Below are 14,456 nucleotides of genomic sequence, written 5' to 3' on the forward strand. Positions count from 1 at the left end.
TCACAGCCACGAAGACGGCTGAAACTTGCCAGACAGAAGAATGTCAAGTGCGTTGGTCTGATTCTGATACTGGCTTTGAACTTGGCGTGGATGTTCTGCCGCTTGGTACAGTGGTGGGTGTTTGATTGAGTCTGAAGACAGTAAAATAGGTGTAAGTGTGGACTCAACTCTCCCAAGTTTTGTTGAGCAGACACTTTTGCTCTTTTGTGTGTTTTGTGATTGTGCTCTACTGTAATGCTATTTTCTCTAAAAGTATTATGTCTCTGCGTGAGAGGCAACTTCAAGGTCTGTGTTCTGTGTGTGTGTTTGTTAAGTATGCGTGCAGCTATTTGTGTGTCATTCAGGTGGTTTATTTGGGCTTTGTGAGAGAGGCAGCAAATCTCCCTGTAATTACAATCTGAACAGGCCTGATATTCTCCCAAGACTCCCCCAGGAGTGTGCACGTGTGTGTCTGTGTGTGCGTGTGTGTCTGCACTGAAGGTCTTTTGTCTTGTGGGGCTGAAACAGCTGGGTGCTCCTCGCTAATTAACGAGAACCTCATAATTACTGTTAACTGGCCTACTATAACTGACAGACAGGGGGGGATGGGGGTGGGGGTGTCTAAGGAGTGACGTTCAAATAGACAAATATTTCTTCGTCATGCACTCACTTCAAGAGACGTCGCTTTTCCCTCTGGAGAAAGAGTAAAAACAAGAATTAGCTGCAGCAATGTGCAACATGTAAAACTGAAACCATGCAGTCAAGATTGTATTAATCCAGTTTCCCAAACCCTACTGACCTAGAAATACTGGCTGTGTCTCAGTTCAGGGGTCGTAGGCTGCATTTGATGACAAATTGCGTCCCAGCGGTGCGACTATGCTTTCCCATTTCAAAGGCTCCTTCAAAGACGGCCGACGAAAGCTCCAACAGCTGGATCCTTCCCGGCCCAACCTTTCCCAGGATTCATTGCACTATCAACGAACCATTTTTAGAGTTACATGCGTCTGCAAGCGATGACACCTCCGATGCTTGAGTATCATGCGTAATCTCAAACGAGCACCTTATGGAACACGTGTTAAAAAGCAAGTGGCAGTAAAACTTTTTTGTAGTGTCAAACTTAAGCTCTGTAGCAGCCACAATAAGGGCGGGACGAGCTGGTGATGCGGATCATGGAAAGCATCTGCAGACCAGACCATCTAATTTTGGTTTGGCCGTCTTGTCTTCGCAGCCAACAAAACTGCCTCCTTGGTGGGCCGGGTGGACTGTCAGCGCCCTCAGAAGGAAGTGGCCCTTTTATTGGCTCTCATGCATGAAATACACTTAAATAATTGTCGAATCTTGAAGTGCTTAAAACAAAGTTCAACTGCAAATATTCTATTTCTCACTTGGAGAAAAAAGATGGCAGAGCATCATTGTGTTACACTCCCGCACTACACAAAACACTGTATCCAGGTTTTATGCAACTGCAAAAAGAACAGTACAATGAATAATACACAAATATACCTTTTTTTTAAACTCTCCCATAATCTAACCTCTGAGTATTATCCAAGCAAACTGCCCAATCTTGTACAGTTGTTGTGTACAAATGTATGCATAACTGGGCCCCCGATGAAAAACATTTGTGAAACATCGCATCAGTAGAAAAACATCCCACAGTTATTACTGCTGGGAAAATGTATAAGGGGCACGCACTCAGTGGAAGTGCTGCAGAGACGCAGGGTAGAAGAAGAGAGAAGCTCATCAGAAACAGACGGAGGTCCGATGTGAACACAGAGATGAGAGAGAGACGGAGACTGGGAGGGTTGTTGTTTTCTCCCCCGGCTAAATGTCACCACTGCCACATTGTTTTGGTCACTTAGAACCTGTGTGTGTGTGTGTGTGTGTGTGTGTGTGTGTGCTCGTAATGAACATGTAATATCACGATGTCTATCTCACAGACTCCCTTCGGTTGCCTCTGGAGGATTCTTAAAGTCCACCTTAAAAGGTCAAGTGGATCAGTTGGGACACGCACAGCCGCGCGCGCAGCACCACGGCCGCGCACACACACACACACAGGCATTACATGACAGGGAAAAAAGAAACATCACATTCTTTTCTTTTTGTGATTATGTTCAAACAAATAGATACAAGAACGTCTGACAGTCTCATCTGAATATAGGGGACTTTTTCTTTCAAAGCAAATGATCCACACTCCATATCCAAGTTTACTGTTACGGGCTCCCACGACTATTTAGCTCACATTGTTAATTACTAAAATTTATATCAGGTTATTGTTGTGGCCAAAATAATCCATGATAACAATGCTATCGTGATATAAGTAGAACGTGTGAATAAAATTAATAATAGTGCTAAGAGTCAATTTCATCTTTAATTTTGTTTATTGTGGGTTTTAGCGAATGAGTGATTGTCAAAATAGTAAAAAAGTACTAATACCTATCAGGGTTGTTAAGATTGAAGACAGTTTTATCATTTTTACATTGATGTGTCAAATAATTACTTTTAGTCGTAATATTGATCCAAATTGGAATTCATTATTATCATAGTATATTTTAATAAAATTTTATTTGCAGTGGTATATATAGATATATAGATCCGTACAAACCACTCTGACTGTAAACTTTCAGCCCTAATTACAAGCAAATGGACAGTCAGAGAGAGAGAGAGAGAGAGAGAGAGAGAGAGAGAGAGAGAGAGAGAGAGAGAGAGAGAGCTGCAAGCCATAAACAGCTGTTAGTAGAATGTGCGTCCTTCACTCCCAGAGAGAGAGAGAGAGAGAGAGAGAGAGAGACGGAGATTTGCTAAGTGCATCCGGCCGCCTAAAAATATTTCTAACTAATAAGTAATACAGGCTATGTAGAAGTTTGAACCAGATAATTACTTCATCAGGACGGAAAATAACTGTAAATTATTTAAGAGGCACTAATCTATATATACAATCTTATATGTGTATAATTAACATTATATCAATAATTGATTGTAAACCATTGCTGTTAACATCTATGGAAATGTCGTGCCCCCCCGAGGAGTCAAACGGATGCAACTTGCATACAAGTCTTGACAGATATCAAATGCACATGAACTTCAAACGTGTTTACTGTTGTTGTGAATCAAAGAGAATGACTAATCACCAGTGATAGAATGTACATGACTATACATTAGTGTGTGTGTATGTATTTCAGATTTAAATAATTAGCTGGGGGTCTAAGCAGTTGGCTATTGATCTCTGAGTGTGTTCCTGTGTGTCGCAGTGTGTCACTATTTGTGTGTGTGTGTGTGTGTGTGTGTGTGTGTGTGTGTATAATGATCATGTCACGCTGTGTTGATTTTCGTGTCAGACAGCAGCGTTCTCTCCTCACTCCATTACTTCCCATTCTGTCACTGTGTGCGTGTGTGTGTGTGTGCGTGTGTGCTGTTTGCATCTGTAATTTCTCGCCCAGAACAGTCCTTGTGCTTTTTCTTTTTTCTTCCAGGCTCACAGCTGTTTAATTGTTCCTTTAACCAAGTTCTCACACACACACACACGTACACACACACGCATCTCAGAAATAACAAGGTGAAATAAACGAGAAGCCGAAAAACGCTGCTCCACATCATTATGCAAGTGGACTGTACACTGTCACAAGAGCTGCGAAAACAGCTCAGTTAAAATGGTTCCAGTGACAGATGGATCCCGCTGCACTGTATCTAAACACAGAAGCACAGCCATTTAAAAGCTCATAATGACTTAATGATAACTTCAACTTTATTCCACTGCTCTTACTTTACCCTCAGGATGCAGCATCCGTAACGATGCCAAGGCCGGAGTTGTCCACAGATCTGTTTTTGCGTATGAGGTGTTCTAATCTGTAATGTATACAATTTTTTTAATGAGAGTGCACAGAGGAGAGAAGCTGATCTTAAACAATGTTTACTTGGTGCGCCGAGCTCTAAGAGGTCGTGCTGCAGTGTTGCTTCTGTTCTCAGGAGATAAAACAAACACATTTTTCTGTAAAAATCACCAAATTCTTCACACTTCGACTGCTCCATGAAGATTATTACAAATAACAGTTTATGTAAGAATTATATGTCACATTAAAATAGCGCTGCAGTAGTTATTGTTATTGTTGATTAATGCTTTCTCCATACACTGATCACATAACCGAATGCAGCCGGTTGTATCTTAATCCATTAAGAACATTTACTCCTTTAGAGACGGATGAAACTGGTGCATCTGGTCCACGATGGCAACTTGAGTGATGACATGCATCATGATTTGGTGAAATACTTTGCAGGAAAAGCAAAATGCATTATGGGAGTTATAGTTTGTTAGCACTCTTAGGCTGCAAACAAGTTTCTAAAGTAGCATTTCAGACAAGTGAGGGGAAGGATATTGAAGCAGATGATTGCAGCTGTGTTTCAGACCCCGACGCTATGTCTGCTGACCCGCTGACAGAGGCTCAGTCGGTAAGAGACGTGCTTGAGGTGGAGTGGGAAGAAGGGAGATCTCTGTGACTTTGCCGGCTTTGATGGTCTTTAAAAGCAAAATAACGAAATTGAACGAAATTAAATCCAAATCTTTAAGCTATCAAATGGTTTTATTCCAAGTCTCTATCTGTTTCAGAGGCTGAGAAATTAGTTTTTGTAAATGTTGGCAATTCTTTCAGCTCTTCAGAAAACCCTCAGGTTGTAGGGGTTCATTTTCAAACACCACTTTGGTTTTCATTCCGTGCCTTAGGACTTAATGGGTTGAAATAGCAGAAATTGTTAAATATTTCTAAAAATACAAGCTGTATGATCATTATAAACTTTGTTTACTGAATAAAACAAATTTTAAACTCATGCAGCTCTAGGACGTTTCTCTTCACTGATTACTGATATTGGTACAATCTGCTCTTTTATCGATTCTCCCAGTGTTTGTAGTTGTCACGGTCACACAACTCCAATAGCAAGTGTGGGTATTCTCAAAGGTGCCTTCTTTCTCCTGGTGCTGTTGTCTTGTTTGTATTAGTAATAATGGAGATGGCAGTAGTAACAGCTTACTGCAGGAAAGCAGAATTTATGCCCCAGTCTGATCTTGTAAACCCCCTCCCCTTCATCTTTCACTGTTAACTTTGTGGGTCATGTGCTCGTCAATGCTGTCACCACACACAATAGTCTATGCTACGTGTAATTTAGTTCAGGGACCAGTTGGGGGTATCTCCGTGGGGAAGATCTTGCAGTGTGTGACCCGCTGTTGGCAGTCAGTCATGTAGTATCAATTAACACCAACTGCAAGACAACAAGTCGTGTAGTGTGAACTGCACGGCGATCCGACAGATGTGAAAGTCGTATTGTGTCAACTCGTCTTAACCACCTTCTTGGCAGCAGAATCATCAAGAATATGTCACGGAAATGTGCATAAACAACATATTTTTGTTTTTGCTGGCTTGGTTGTTATATGCATGAATCTTGGGAACTAAATAAATCCTTTGCTTACCACTGCGACTCAGATAATATCTCCACATGCCAACAAAATCTCCACGGTTGCTGTCATAGAGTCTAAAGAGTTGATGCATTATTTACTGCCCTTAGTTCAGCTACAGGATTTTACCCACAATGACATCATCACCACAGTTTCTCTTTCTGTGAACTCTGGTGCCTTTCAGAAGTTATTTTGTGATGAAATGTTGTAATTTACTTTCATGGTGTACCTCTTTTCCCTTTACTGGCCTCGTCTGCTTCCACTTCACTTAGTGATTGTCTACACAGAATCCCTTTCAACAGTCCCAAGTCAATAGCCCTGAACTTCTTCTATTCAGCCGAGGCTTATACCTGTAGGCGCAGAGAATTGTAGCGGTAGCCTTACAGTTTTTAGATCCTTCCCCTTGGTCAAGATAAAGGAGGAGTCACACCTTTCTGTAATGCAATATGTGCTCTATTGCTTTCAGATCTATGTATTTGACTTTCAGTGGAGAAGTGTTTGTGTTTGCATAATAATACATCGAGCAAGCATGAACATGGAAAGTCTGACACCTAATCGTCACCTTTGAGCTCTTCAATAGTTGATATTCCTTAAACTTTGAAACTTGAATGTGAATAGAAAACGTTCATACCGTCCACATTATATTCAGACATGGGTGTGAATAAAACAATAAGAGAAAAACAACAAAATGGATACAGAAAGGAATTTTTTTGTGGTTGATTTGACAGAGATATTGGATTTTCATCTTGTAGTATTGACACCCACTTGGCTATTTGTGCACCTTGGTCCAGCTGTAAAATCTAAGGCATTGACTGCCTACAAAACTGAGACGGATAATATTCTGACATACATAATGTTTATACTGCATTTACTTTAATTGGGTACCATTATTTTCTTTAAATTGAATTGGTGCTAATGAGCCTTCTAGATACACTCCCCACACCTGCTTATTAACTGTGTAGCAGCACATTTCAAATATGAGCTTGCACTTTAGCACCTCTAGCTGTCTTCTCTAACTGGCTTTCTGACAGCTATAAGGGATCCTGACGACCTGGACTAGTATCTATACACAAAGCACTGCTAATATATAGTGATCCCCTCACTAAGCCTTTTATCGTGGCAATTAGCTGCATGTCTCTTAGCGGCCGGAGGAGAAAAGGGCATTAGTGGTGCCAGCACAGGTGTGTGTGTGTGTGTGTGTGTGTGTGTGTGTGTGTGTGTGTGTGTGTGTGTGTGTGTGTGTGTGTGTGTGTGTGTGTGTGTGTGTGTGTGTGTGTGTGTGTGTGTGTGTGTGTTTGGGGGGCAGGAATGAAGAATGGATTCTTGAAGTGATTAATTTACTGGCTGAATGAATGACACATGGGTTTTCTGCTTACTAACCAACTGACTGACCAGAGTAGTCAGAGACTGGCTGGCTGGCACAGGTCTAAAGTGATCCTTCATAGTAAGAAACAAGGGCTGAGCCAATGGCAAAATCTGCCTGGTGAGATATTAAATACTCTTCTTCACTGTGTTTCCTTCAGATCAGACAGGGAACAGCACAGGGTGTGAAGGCTGAGCAGCTTTATGATAATAAGTGTAAGGTAGAACCGTGGATTGACATAAATTAACCATCATATGATCCGTACTACTTAGCATCTGATATGTATTTCAACAAAAAAAAAAAGTTTGATATTACAATTCCTTAACATATTGCATTTTTTTGTTGTCGGTGTGTGCGTATGTGTGTATCTGAATTGTTGGTCCTGAATCAGTTTTTGTGTTAGAGCCTTGGAAAGCAGGTTTCTGAGTGAAATGATCCATAAATCACGGACACAAAAACCCACTCTTTTGGTACCAGGGGACTTGATTACTTGACTAAGAGACATACAATGTTTTTGTGTGACATTTTGTGTACTGCAATGGACAGCTGATGTTGAGGTAGCTCTAAAACAAAACAAAAAAACACTGTACTTGCCCAATCCTTACCGTTAGGATAGAACACTGTATATAAGTTTGAATTTAATAAAAACTGACAGTCCTACTAACCATACAACTTAAATGTAATGATTCATCCTATCAAGATACAATTTTTTAAGACAAGTCCCCTATTGGGACTTTGTAGATATAGGTCCCCACAACACCAGTAATACCTGAACCACATACACGCATGTATAGGTGTGTGTGTGTGTGTGTGCTTCAGAACAACCTCAATTCTGGGACTTGATGTGTTTTCACTCCCCTTTTTAAACATAGACAGACACACAGCTGACAAAAGCACATTATAACCAGCACACACAAACACAGACGGGCACAAAGATAGACACACATCCACTCAGCCAGGACCGACAAAGTGACCCAGGGAAAGAGGATAACAGATAAGAATGCAGGTTGACTGGTTCTCTGCTGTGAGAACGAAGTCTGAGACAAAGAAAGACAGTTACACTGTTTATGTTTTGGCTTTGTCAGCCATCTCAAGGTGCCATCAGGTGATGTCCAATGTCGTTCATCCTTTTAACACTGGCACTTTCAAAGGTTCAACCCCTCTCTAGCAGGTTCAATCCGGGTCTCTCGGGTGAGTTTATGTCTGAAAACAGTGTGTGATGCTTTTTGTGTCTGTGGATGTGTTTCCTCATCTCAGCCTCATTTCCTTGAAGGGGTGTTGTTGTCAGTCAGTGGCATCCAGGGACTTTTTCAAATATCTCATAAATCAACCGAGGTACTTCTGCACTTCATCTGACCTGCATGTTTTGGGCCACTGGAAAACCCACACATACATGGTGGGGCTGTTGCTGTGTCACTTAGCATCTGACTAGTGTAACTGGAGCATGTTGTGCTGAACTGGAGCTTGCTGAGGGTTGAAAACACAGCTGCGTACAGAGCCGGGACCAGATTGCTATTTCAAGCACAGGTTCAGGCTAAACTGCAATTAAGCTCAGGATATGATTTTACCTGATCAGGTAGGAATGCAGCAGAATGGTAATGTATGTTCACTCGGAAAATGACAATCTGTTCCAGCTGTATGGTTTTTGACTGACTTGTGCCACTGCATTAGTTAATACATAATTCCTATTTATCTAACGCTTTGTATTACACCCCTTCCTGCGTCAAAAATTTAATTGTGATGGATGCGGCACAATTTAAATGTAAATGCTCAATATTATGACACTTGTAAAATTGTTGCCTTCCTTATATCATAACACGCTGAGCCCTTCACTCTCTCCTTGACCTCGGTTATTGCTGCTCTCTCTTCTTTTTCATTTTGTTATAGATGAACATTGAACAGTTTGATCATGGTATGATTGCTACAAGATTGTATGGAGTGTATATTTCAACAATATTGCTATTGTAGAGTTGGGCAGGAGGAGCATTTCCTCTATGAGAGCCAAGCTGGGCCAAAGTCTGTCCCGCTAAGCTTGTTGGGAGCTGCAGCTGTAACAACAGGAGAGCTGCTTGTGCTCTGGCCAGGACTATCTCCACCGCCATCAGCTGCAGAGCTGTGAGCATCCTCGTCACTGTTGCCAAATCGTGCGCATTTAAAAAATGCTGATACTTTGGCCTGACATTCAGATGTTTGGGGTCGGCGTGTGTCGAGGGATATGTAACACTTGTTGAAAAGCTTCTATTGCACTTAACGTAATGAGTTGTGTGTTGGGAGGGGCCAAAGAAATGTGAGGAAACAAAAAGCAGAGGAAAGTAACACAAGCATAAATGACGAAAGAGAGACACACACCGAGTGTTGGCGCATCCCAAAGCTGTGTTTTCTATACTCAGGCAACAGTCTCTTACTACTTTATAAATATTTATTTTTTGGTTAAGCATTTGAGGACACAGGGGGTTCAAGAGACTGCATTTTTTGTTCCAGACACATAGGTTTTTTTCCCATCTTAAACCTTTACCCACACCTATGCTAAAGACAGAGCAACAGCCCCGGGACAATCGTACAGAAAAGGCCAGGTTCAAATGCAGGGCCGTCTTGCTGTGAGGCAACACTGTGCTAACCACTGAGCCACCGTGAATAATAAGATTGGATCATTCATATTACAAAACAAAGCCAAAGAGAGACACTGCCTGTGTTTGGAAGATAAAAGCTTCACATCTTAGAGCTACAAGACACCCCCTATTAAAACACTGTCACCCTGCAACAAGCGTTGTTTACTCTGTGATTGATTGGATTGTCTTTCAATCGATTGTCTCATCTGACACCAGGAACAACTGGAAGGTCTTGTGAGCGTCTGCATCGATTCAGAGGCTGAGTAACCTCTGACTTTGTCAAGTTTTGTAACCTCCTTATTAAAATGGATGTCCCCTTTGTTCTCCGCATTGCGGACTTGCCCAGTGGCTTTGTTAAATATTTCAAGAACATTCATACTATACCCAAGATTTACACTGTATAATCCTGAATATTTTAATTAACCAGAGCCATAAATACACGGTTGATGTTCCTGTTTTTCCTCTCTGTCCATCTGTCGACTGGACTTTCCAGTCATCCAGTTTTAAACTTGACCAAAGTCACTTCAATAACACGAGCGCACGCACACATACACACGCACACTCCCCAGTTACATCTTATGCCTCCTGCAATACATAGATAAGGCTCTCACTGTCTCACTCTCCCTGTCTCTCGCATTTTTGTTGTCTCTCTTGCTTTTTCTCTCTCTTTCCCATTTTTTTGGTATTTATTCCATCCGTCTCCCTTAGTCACTCTCTCTCTCTCTCTCTCGCTATCTTTATCTTTGTTTCCCCATCTCTTTCCATACTCCCATCTGTCTCTCCCCCCCACTGTAATTCACACTTTCCCAAATTCACTCTATATCTAACATTACCTGCTCATTTAAAAAAAAAAAAATCCATGTCTTTTTATAAATTTGTTCTTTTCTCTAAGTAAGTTTGGGTCATTGCAGGTTCATGTCCAGTTACAACAGACATTTTTTATATTATCTAAAGGATTGTTCTTTTAATCGAGTCCTGCTGGTTTACAAAAATGTGCTGAGCTCCATAGATTTACAAGAACAACCGAAAGTTTTATTATCTGTTACACCACAAAAAAGGGAAAGTATATCAGCTCTAAAAGTGGCTGATATTTACATTTCAAAATGGTCACAACATATTTTCAATAGAGCCTTCAGATGAACAAGAATCCTCTGAAGACATTGAGGATTAAAGAAAACATACAGTCCATTGCAGACGTGATAAAAGGAAGCTATCATGTCAAGATCAAGCTCACTCTTGTGTGAATAATATTAATATTTACACAGCGGGTGTGTTCAACAAATGACACCATGTGTCAGTGATGTAAGAAACAAGGTCATTATGAAATATTGATTTATCGTCTGAAGTCACTGTGGTTGGTTCATTTAAGGTCACTTGTTGTTCTGCAGTGTCAAACACCCACTGTGCGGTAACATTCACTACAGTTTTTAAATCAGTTTGCCAAAATTGCTAACGCTTATGTCAAGGCAGTAGTACCCACACTTGTTTTCTTTACTCAGATTTTAAGTATTTTATTAATGCACTCTTTGTCACTATATTGTTTGCAATCACAGTGAAAATTACTGTTCTTGGTGTTATTGCTGTGATATTATCCAATTTGATGTCAGTGTTCTTAATTTAAACAAATGTACTTTATACACTTCTTTGCCGTTTTTCTCAGTACAAAATGCACAATTTGCCGAAGCTCTTGCCTCAAAGAGGACTCAGATTAGGTTAATTACTGTACTTATTTTGTCCGTGGAAGAAAAATTGCTGGATCAAATTAAGCCTGGGACGGGACAATCAGCCACTTAGAAGTGTGATCACCACCACAGCTCAGACGGTGCAGAATGTTCCTGACGAGAAAAACTTCTTTTGAATAAAGTTGAATCTTGCTCCTTTGTCCTCTTTAGCCAAACATATATATGTGAAAAACCGGTATGTAACTCATAGTGATGGGTGAATTTGAGTTACATAATAGAGTAGCCCTGGCGGTATCAGTGAGAGTATGCGGTTTTGAGGATGTCAGTATCAGTGGTCACTCAGTCAGGTTGGTTGGTTTTACAGGCTTTTTTCCTTTAGGCTTATTTCTTGACGCTTTGATATTTACTAGACGGGAATTGTAGGAAGAGAGTGAAGTTAACAGAGTATTTGTCTTATACTTCTTGGCCAGCATTACCGTCTTTACACTCCTGTTCAAGTTTTGTCATATAAGGTGAAAAATCTGATTAAATTGAGAGCAAAACAGCTTATACAAGCAGCTCCTAATGGGGCTCTTTAAGGCTGGCTTCCATAAAACTGTACTTGCACTTTCATCAGTACTGAGATCGAAAAAGTATAAGAAAACTTTTACTAGAGGACATTTCTAAAGGGTAAAGCAACAACAGCGTATATCTTCAGCGAGGCGTGCTTTTTAAATGGATGCGGAGAAACTGATGTGGATACTGGTATCACATCTGGATCTCGCAGGAAAATAAAAGTAGAGCATTAGCGTTGGGGAATTTCACAGCGGTGGAATCAGATAATCCTGGAACAGAATGAAAAACAAAAGGAGACAAGTTAATTTTCTGCAACAAAAGATAATCTGAGAATTTATTTTCTGCCGTAACTTCCGACTAATCATCTAAGCCTTTTACAAACGGTAATGGCGTGTTATTAGTACAGAATATCCACCCATACAAAGATGACAATCTGATGATCATAAGTCATGGAGTGCTATCAGTTCTTACCTTACAAACATAGTGGGTTGACTCATTGTCATCATACTCCTGTTACCCATAGACCACATTTATTACACTGATCTTCGCTGTGTGAGGGGGAGAGGTTGTATATGTTTGGATCTGCGTGTGCACACCGGCATGTCCGGTGATCATTGGAGAAACCCTGTTTAAGTTTAACACGAGAAGTTCACTCAGCTGTCACATCTCGTTGGCTACTTGTGCTTCTCTAAATGCTCCTGCGAGCCAATAAAGTTTACTCAAGGTTACGATGTCACAGCAGCTGTTTCCTGAAGAGATGGAGTAAATTAAATGGGCCGGATGACACAGCAAAATGCTCTCTCTCTCCCTTGGACGACAACACACACACAAATACACACCTAAACAGACACACTTGTATACTGATGTGTTGTCTCGCTCATACAAACTTTGTGCACACACACACACACACCAGCAGCATGTAGACATTTAAAACACCAACATACCAGGCACCCTCTCTTTTCGCTCTTGCTCACACTGACACACACACACACACCTCCGTCTTCTGCACTCAATATGGTTCATGGCAATGAGAACAATGACTGGTCCAATGAGTGGCGTGTACAGCTTTACTTGTGTATGTGCGTGGATGTGGGTGTGTGTGTGACTGTCTTTGTGTGTGAGCGTATTTGAAGTCAGCAGGGTTGATTCACACTCACTTACCCCCCGACAACTGGAATCATACCACCCGCCTCTTGATGAGCTCACATCAACACACACACACACACAAAGCTAATTAGGAGTCTTCATTATTGTTGGATTATGCTGTTTAGCTCTGCAGCTACAGGCTTGTCTGTATGGGTGGAAAGGAACGAAGGATTCTTAAGTACATTTAGCAGACGGCTAGTTTAACATAAAAAATGGATTTGAGGCTAACTAATGAAGCAGAGCAGTGTCACCCATATCCAATTCCACAACACACACATCTCTAGGCCTCTTCATGGTTTGTATGCTGCTAAGATAGATATTTATTTAAACATTTTAAGGGAATTGCATTTTTTAAACGGCATTTAGGTTCCTGTGTTGTAGTAAACTAGGAAGGCTAGTTTTTCTTCATGCCTGCAATGGGAACTAGGGACTCACATTATATTTCATAGCCAAATAAAGGAACAATAATATTTATTGCAATGTTGGTCATATTTTAGCTTTTGTTTTCATTATCATCTAAATTCTGGTGGGGACAAATATATTGAGCAGTCAGGTAATCGCACAGGTTGGAAACAATTCCACAGGTTGGCCATATTATTCTGGAAGGAAATACATTAATTATTTTTCTTTGTAAATATTCATTACATTTTATGGGCACGCTCCTTGATTCAATTTTGGTCGACAGTACCTACTCGTTGTGTGCACACAGATTCCCTGTGCAGTGAGGGGTTATTATATTTTAGGTACACTTGCTTTTCTGTGATGTACAAATAAAGCCCTTCCAATTATTTTCTGAGGTTTTACAGGGTCTAGGTTGTGGTGTCAGTAGACCAAGTAAATGTTTGCTTTTATACGGAGCTTTAATTTACCTCATTTAGCTATCCACAGTCACACATCAATGGCATCAGAGCTGCCATGCAAGGTGCTGGCTTCCCACCTCAACATGTGGAAACCAGGAGCCTGGAATCAAACTTTAAACCCTGCGAATAGCAAACGACCCGGTGTACCTTCCAAGAGTAAAATGCCCAAATATCCTTTTCCCTAGCTACGTCCTCCAGCTCTTCCTGGGGCAACCCGGGGCATTCCAAAACTAAATTAGATACAGTGTGATGTATAATCCCTCTGGCGTGTTGTGGTCTGCTCCCTGCTGGATTTAAAAATCCTCCAAAGGGAGACATTTAGGAAGCATCTTGTTCTGGCGTCCAAACCACATGAATATACCCTTTTCAATGCTAAAGGGTACTAGTTTGTCTTCAAAACCTTTCCAGATGATCAGTCCAATAATCCTGTTCCTCAGGATGTGCACCCACCCTGTGACTCATATCTGTCTTCTCCACATACAGTGATTTAGATACCTGATTACAACCTCTCAGAATATTTGACCACCCTTTTCTTTACCAATAGAACTGACCAAAATTACGAAACAAGACCCATATTAAACCAGTGTTCTTCTTTAAATTCTATATGGTTAATTCCATTGACCATCCTTTGTTAGTAGATCTAATTGTCAATTAGAAAGTTCTCCGCTCTAGGTACATAAAATATAGAAAATGCCATTAGGTGCCATTGTTCAAGGGCACCTTGGCAATATTGGGAACTGAACCATATCATTGTTTTCGTTGTTATAGCCAATCTGTCACACTCAACTGATCTTCTCATTGAATCTCCTTCCCCTCTTAAAA

The 14,456-nt window shown here is 40.8% G+C and overlaps 1 protein-coding gene across 1 annotated transcript in view; it reads left to right on the forward strand.

The window, feature by feature from the left end:
- The window catches only part of csmd3b (CUB and Sushi multiple domains 3b), a 318,096-nt gene that overhangs the window by 15,446 nt on the left and 288,194 nt on the right, over nt 1–14,456 (forward strand). The gene's annotated exons all lie outside the window — the stretch shown is intronic.

The sequence above is a fragment of the Hippoglossus stenolepis genome, chromosome 17 (genome assembly GCF_022539355.2).
Source record: "Hippoglossus stenolepis isolate QCI-W04-F060 chromosome 17, HSTE1.2, whole genome shotgun sequence".
In the NCBI taxonomy this organism is placed as follows: domain Eukaryota; kingdom Metazoa; phylum Chordata; class Actinopteri; order Pleuronectiformes; family Pleuronectidae; genus Hippoglossus; species Hippoglossus stenolepis.